The sequence below is a fragment of the Lissotriton helveticus genome, chromosome 1_1, assembly GCF_964261635.1.
Source record: "Lissotriton helveticus chromosome 1_1, aLisHel1.1, whole genome shotgun sequence".
NCBI classification, from domain to species: Eukaryota; Metazoa; Chordata; class Amphibia; order Caudata; family Salamandridae; genus Lissotriton; species Lissotriton helveticus.
The window spans coordinates 774,678-782,635 of NC_136057.1; positions in this window are offsets into that span (position 1 = coordinate 774,678).

Sequence of the window (7,958 nt, forward strand, 5' to 3'; positions counted from 1 at the left end):
ATATTTCCACCTTTCTCTTCATACTCTCCCTTACCTATTCATACTTTCCAGTTTGTTCATACTCCCTTTATCCCCTCATATTGCAGTATCTGCTTATACTCCCTTTTTTCCTCATATTTTCCCTTGTTTTATACTCCTTCTTCTCTTGTTGTAAGTCACTCTATTTTCATAGTCCCACCTTTGTCCTCATAATCCTCCCTCTCTTCTTATAAGTAATATAATAGAATATTTCATATATTTATTGTTGTAATGTTATATATATGTAGATTCTGTTTATCAACACTGAAAAAAATTAATCATGACTACAAAAGCTCAAAAGAGGAAACACCAAAAGAAAGGAGGCAATCTTCTGGGCCCTAAATCGGGCATTTGAAAAGAGGGTATTGTCGGAGGCCGAGGTTGCCCTGTTTGGAATTGCAGAGATAAAACGATTTTAATGGAAGCCGAAGTAACTTTCCTTTCTATTACTTGCTTGGTAGCCCGCTCCTTAATCCTTCAAAATTGGAAGTCTAGGGATGTTCCCACTTATGACAAATGTTTGAACAAAATGAAAAGGACGCGGGCTTTCGAAGAAGCTTACACAAGGCGTGTGGGAGCTCCCAGGAAATTCAACAAGAATTGGAAGTTTTTAAGTAATTTGGAAAAAACGATAGAGGGATAGTATTACCCGGAATTTAGAATGTAACTGTTGTTATATCATTCTTATAATGTCTGGAGGAATTAGAAATATGCGCTGTTAAGCACTTTAGCACTTTCACATTGCAATCTAGTATCTTTGCACTAGCACTTTTTTGCACTTTTGCACTTTGGTATTATATAACCTTCAATCACTCAGTTTTAGATACTTGTGATAGCCATGTTTTAAAAAGGATTTCATGTGCCATTGCCCGTAACTTGGAAAGATGAAGTTATCATTTTTGTGCCGATTAGTGTTAATGTTAGCTCACATGTTATTTATTGCTCTTGTTGCTCTGATCAATAATTTAAAAAAAAGAATAGATAAAGAAAGACTGGGGGAGGGGAAACAGAACATACTATTGTATGCAATCTGCATGCAGCTCTTTGATGACAGTTCATAACAGTCAGTGTTCTATATTAGGGTTATAACTTATATCTTATGAACTGCAGTAACAAAAGGATCTCTGTGACAAAAGCAGTAATCCACTCAGCTATCCGCATAAAACCCAGATCTGTGATCTGCTCCGTACGCGTTCTTTGCAACAGGCACATTAACCCTCTGCACAAATTTGTGGAGAGTAAGCATGGGCGTAAAATCCGTTACGCTCGCGGATTTTTCGTATTTTCGGAGAATCCGCAATCCGCGAACTCTCGCGGATGTGGCGAGAATACGCAAATCCGCGCGAAGCGGATTTTTTGTTTGTGTTCGCACTGCTCGCGTGGTCCGCGGCGCGGGCAGCAACAATCTCGCACTAGCGAAAGTACAAAAATTAGTAAAGGAAGTGGCCCAGTCTCCAACTTCCTGTTCCTGTCCAGCAAGCTCCTCCCATAGGGGTGGGGTGAAAGAAGTGCCCCAGTCTCCAACTTCCTGTTCCTGTCCAGCAAGCTCCTCCATTTCCTGGCCACTTTGATTTCGATCTTGACTGGGAAGGATTACTTTTTGTGGTTGCTGCTGGATATTTGTATTTGAGGCCTTTTGGATTACTTTTGGATTGGAAATTTGATTTCACAAAGAAGTAAGTTGATGTTGTTTGTTTGTGGTGATTTTTGTGTGTGTTGCTTTTTTTTCGACTTTTTGGGGGGGAAATCTGCAAGTTCGCGAGCTGAGGATGTTTTTGCTTGTGTTCGCACTGCTCGTGTCCCGCGCAGCAACAATCTCGCACTCGCGAAATTGTAAAAATTACAATTCTGCACATGAATTGAAAACCACCAGGCTTATTTATGGGTGCATGCATGATACAACTGTTTTGTTGAATTTTTTTTTTAACATGATTCTGGCTAGGGCATGGATGGCATTGGATTGTGGTGATTTTTGTGTGTTTTAGGACTTTGTGGGGTGGTGTTGGGGGCTTGCTATGTGGGTGGGGGCCATTTTATTGTCTGGTCCCGTGTGGGTGGGGGTCTAGGGGCCATTTTTAAGCCAGTTCGTGTGCTTTGTGCCATAGGCCTGCACCCAGTGTGCTCTGATGTCATCCATTATGCCCAGGGGGCCCAGAATCGGTCTGTTCGCGGATTTTGCGGGTTTTTCGCCACGTTCGCGCCGTGAAGCAACAATCTCGCACTCGCGAAATTGTAAAAATTGCAATTTTGCACCGGAAAACCACCAGCAGGCAGCATAAGCCTTCTGAAACTTGATGGATGGCATTGGATTGTGGTGATTTGATTTGTGTTGTGTTTTTTCACTTTTTGGAGTAGGGGTTGGGTGCTGGCTATGTTGGTGGTGGCCATTTTGAGGCATGGTCCTGGCCATGTGGATGGGGGGGTCAAGCGGCCATTTTGAAGGCAGGCAGTGAGCTTTGAGACATAGGCCTGCACCCATTGTGCCTTGCTTTCACCCATTGTGCCCAGGCGGAGTCAGGGGTACATGAAAGTACAACCCTCTCTGTGTGTGCTCTCTTGGATCAATGTTAAATTCCTGTTTCCCAAAAATTTAGCAAATCCTAATTTTGAAATTTCCATATTGTGTGGTGTGCACGTGTGTATTCATAAATGCCTACTTGCAAACTGTTTATTGAAGCGCTACATATGCAACATATATTTACTGATGTTCCTCTGTCTTCGTTTGCATTTAGGTGCACAAAACTCCGCATCATCGTTGAGCATCAGTGCCAGGAAGAAGTGCTGCTGCAGCCTGTTGTTCCAACATCTGAAGAAGATGGCTCCAAAAAGAGGTGCCCGTAGGTCCTCTTGCAAGAAAGATGTCTCTACTAAGGAGAAGAAGAAGCAAGTGGCACCACTTACCAAGGAGATTGGTGGCTCAACCAATACATTTTTTGGGGAAAAACAAAGGCCCACCATGAGTGCTGCACAGGTAGCCTGTTTAGTTGTTGAATCACCAACGACCAGTGATGTTGGATCATCGCAAGAAAGTAGCAGCACGCCATCAACACAGGTTTTAACTCATCTCACAAGTACTATTCAACAACCAAAGCCGCAACAACACCTGCATGGGCTACTAGTACAAGCAGAAGTACATGCGCAAGGAGCTGTCCGAGAAGGAGCTGTCCGAGAAGGAGCTGTCCGAGAAGGAGCTGTCCGAGAAGGAGCTGTCCGAGAAGGAGCTGGCCGAGAAGGAGAAGGCCGAGAAGGAGAAGGCCGAGAAGGAGAAGGCCGAGAAGGAGAAGGCCGAGAAGGAGAAGGCCGAGAAGGAGAAGTCCATGGAGACTTGCAAGTAGAGGTCAGTGAAGATGCCCATGTAGCGGCGCATGAAGCGGTGCAAGTGCCCACAATGGTTGTTCTTCCAGAAGTAGGGGCACAGGAGGAAATTGACTTTGGAGCCGGGGTATCATGTCAGGAAGACGAAGCCACTCCTCCTGATGATTCATTTTCTCCCAGCTCCCCAGCAAGGAAAAGATCAAGGAGGGTGTGTAGAAGTTCCTCTTCAAGCCCCGCTCCATCAGATGATGATCTGGATCTAGATTGGCAACCATCTCCGACGTCTGAGAGGGAGGCACACCATGAGCTGCGAAAGGTATCACATGTTAAAAGGAAGGGCCCCGGAAAGCTCATACTTATGGATCCGAACGTCGGACTTGATGAAGTGGTGCATTCTGATGTTGTTGAACAGGATGACAGCAATGACCTAGTCATCACACATGTCAGTCCAGCCACACCGGCCATGCAGCAGACAGACATTTATACCCTATCCCAACGTCATGCTGAGCGTGACCCTGGCGACGTGCCACTGGTAGCACCACCAACGCAGTCAAGTAGTACAACAAGTTCAACAAAACCTACAGCTCCCATATTTTCTCCCCAGAGGGGGACTCCATCCAGCTCGACTCCCTCAAGTAAGGTTGCTGCAATAATTGCACAACCCAGTAGATGTCTGCAAGGCTCATCCACCACTGCTTCATCTGGCATTGGCAGCAGTATCACCTCGTGCGGCAAAACCAGAAGTTTCCAGTCCCCAGTTTGGAACTTTTTTAGTGTCCATGAAAAGTATGATAACATAGCCGTTTGTTGTATTTGTAAGACTAGCGTTAGCCGTGGTAAGACTGGTACCAACTATGGAACCGGAGGCCAGATAGGTCATCTTGAAAGAAAGCACACTGTCGAATGGTTTCCGCACCTAGCAAACGTCAAGGGAAAGCGATCCCAAAGGGCAAGTTGCCAAAATATACCCATACTAGGTGTTTCATCTGAAGATGACGGGGAGGTAGAAGAAGCGTCAGACATGTGTCCGGTTGCACCCAGTACCCCTGGCAGCACCACACCCTCCGTAACACATAGCAGGCACACTGAGAGTCTGGGAGACACACCAATGCGGAAAATGTCAACACTGATCAGAAGTGGGTCGAAGAAGGCATCAGCATCATCCCGTAAATTTGTCCAGCGCACCATTTCAGCCATGTTCTCCTCAGATGTGCAATTTCAACGCAACCACCCAACTGTACGCCTGTATAACACTAAGCTGGCAAAAATGCTAGCGGTGGACCTTCTCCCTTTTTCGTTTGTCGAAGGTGTGGGTTTCCTTGAACTCGTGGCAACATTGGCCCCTAAATGGAAGGTTCCTAGCCGGTTCTATTTTGCCAGGGTTGCTGTTCCAGCACTACACAAAGAGGTGCTTGAGTTGGTGGGGGCAGCTTTGCAGAACAGTGCTGTTCACACTATACACCTGACAACAGACATGTGGACCAGTTGCCAAGCCCTTGATTACATGTGCATCACTGCACACTGGGTCTCTTTTTCAGGGGTTACAAAACAGATAAATGCAGGTGGTCGATATTTTTAAGGGTGCTCGTAAACATGCAACATTAGCCATGTTTGGCATGGAGAAAAGTCATACTGCAGTCAACATTTTGGCTGACTTTAAAAAAAAGGTCTCGCAATGGCTGCCCCCAAGAAATTGCAAGGTTGGTTATGTTTCTACAGATAATGGCAGGAATGTAGTTAAGGCCATGGAGGACGGTTTCTATTTCAGAGTGCCGTGTTTGGCGCACTGTATCAACCTTGTTGTGCAAAATTTTTTGAAAAAAGAACTTGCAGTCGACAAAACACTGACCATCTGCAGAAGAATATGCACACATTTCAACCATTCTTTTAAGGCCCGGAAGGAGCTGAGGCGCAAGCAAAATGAACGTAGAATGCCAGTGAAAACACTTATCCAGGAGGTGGCAACACGTTGGAACTCAACCTTCTACATGCTTGAGCGTCTGCATGAGCTGTTTCCAGTAGTCAATGAGTATTTCTACAACCTGGGTGGTGATACGACAGAAATGATGCTAGCGGTGGAGCAATGGCAGCTAGTTAAAAGCCTGACAGACATGCTTCGTCCTTTTGAGGTCTTCACGCGTGACGTCAGCAGGGAGGACTGTTCTTTGAGCAAAGCTATCCCATTGTTGCTGAAGCTCGAGCACCAAGTCAAGGTGGTGTCTTCACAATTAAAGGACGTTGGAAAGAACGAAGCACATGAGTTGGCGCAGAGATTATTACAACGCCTAGTTAGCAATGAACGGCTTGTAAATATCAAGAAACAACAGCACTACATTTGTGCTACTATTCTGGATCCACGTTACAAAAAGCCATTGTTTGGCAAAGTAATAATTCCTTTTGAAACATCGGATGTTACAGAGTACAAAGGTTGGCTAGCTCAGTCAGCCATTCGTTTTGAAAGAGAGCGGAAGGAAACTGTAGGAGAAGACAGTACTACTAGTGAATCAGCAGGCCATCAGGCGTCCCAAAAAAGCACTTCTGCATCTGTGCCTGTGGCAGAAGTGAGTGTCTTTTCCTCTGAGCCGTTAACCACACCAGCAACCGTATCATCTGCACCAGGCCCAGGCGATATGTCTGAAGCGGGTTGGCTAACTCAGCTAGGGTTTCCTTGTCCTAGAAAGGACACAGAAGTGCAAAGTACAGGAATCCGGGAGGACATTCTTTCAATGGTGCAAGCCTATCTGGATGACTCAACAGAGGTCAATATTACTGAGGACCCATTGGCGTATTGGCATGGGAAAAGAAAAATATGGCGAGAGCTCACCAACCTGGCTATCAGTTACTTGTCTTGCCCACTTGCAAGCGTGTCCTCAGAACGTGTTTTTAGTTCTGCTGGTGGCATTGTGACTTCCAAAAGGTCCCGCCTCTTGCCCGCAAATGTGGAGCGGCTCACCTTGATAAAGATGAACCAGCACTTCATACCACCAGATTACAGAGTACGAGAATCCACGCAGGAAGAAGAAGACACCGACCTACCTGAGGAAAGTTCTCCTCAGTTACCAGAAGTAACCCCGACTGATGATTTAGCAGAGTATGAGGACGAGTTCTGCTTCCCTGACAGCGAGTTCTGAAAATGAGTCAATCATTCATTAGTTGTAATTAGTCCTCCTTATTCACTTTTATTCCTGTGTGTCTGTCTTTCTTTAGCAAGTGCTTCATCACATTCCCAACAAAACTGTAATCAACCAATAAAACAACAAGCCCATCAACAGAACTGTCTTGATTTTGATGCTGCAGCATTCCTCAGGTTCACAACAGTTAGTTGACAAGAACTCAGTCCTGGTCGTCTATCCTGAGTCCTCCTCCTCCAGACTCACCCTATCCATTACCCATAATGCTGATGCCTGGATTCTGCACAATGAAGAAACTTACGTTGATGAGTCCCCCACTGTGAATTCCAGGTGGAGCCAGCCCTCAAACACAAATTACAGGTAAGATAAGCGTTTGGATGGGAGGTAGTATAATGGAGTATTCGGAGAGGCGAGAGAGTGACAGTGGTACTAGCAGTAAAGTCCTAGGGCTCTTGAATTAACAAACTCTGTGACAGGCATTTACTTAGGAAAACATTTGGCCTATTACACGTGAACGTGTAGGCGTTATTATTGCTCGCTTGCCTGTCTCAGGGGTGCTGTCTCTGGGGCTTCTAGGTTTTTGGGTTGTGTGAGCACCGCTGCCACATTTCTAATGTTGATTGCTTTTGTTTTGCAGAAAATCCACGCCGGGAAACTCCAGTTGGGGCCCTGCTGCAGAACGCCTTAGGACACTGTGAATTCCAGGTGGAGCCAGCCCTCAAACACAAATTACAGGTAAGATAAGCGTTTGGATGGGCGGTAGTATAATGGAGTATTCGGAGAGGCGAGAGAGTGACAATGGTACTAGCAGTAAAGTCCTAGGGCTCTTGAATTAACAAACTCTGTGACAGGCATTTACTTAGGAAAACATTTGGCCTATTGCACGTGAACCAACACGATGACAGTGTTCAGTTAAATGAACTTACTGCAAAACCACCACCCACCAAGCTCAAAAGTAGTAAAAAAACAGGTATGCTCAGATAAAGTTTGAAAAGGTATATTTATATCCCTAACAAAATAATCTCCCGCAAGACCCTCCCTAACCCCAACAAATAAATAGTCCTTCAAAAGTCCCCAAAAAACCCAACTCCCAATTCCCACCCCCCAAAAGTCTCTAAAAAAGGGGCAAGGGACACTCTAGGGATGCAAGATGTTGAATTTGGCCTCCAGGGCATCATGCCTTAGGGCCAGGGCGTCGTACTTCTCCTGGAGGGTGGCGTGATCTAAGCGGAGGCCCTCCACCACATTCTGATACTCGTTCCATTTCTGGACCTCCGCCTCTAGGTCGGACACTCTGCGGAGTGCACGGCGCAAGCGAGCCTTAACAGTACTGCGAGGTGCAGCTTTTGCTGCTCGGCGGTGGCGTCTTCCAGCACGGCTCCGGTTCGCTGGAGCACTGCGCTTACCGGCAGAACGTGGGGTCATGGAGGAGGATGCAGATGTTAGATTGGATGCACTGGAGTGCGTGTCGTCCTCCTCCATTTCCACCAGGCG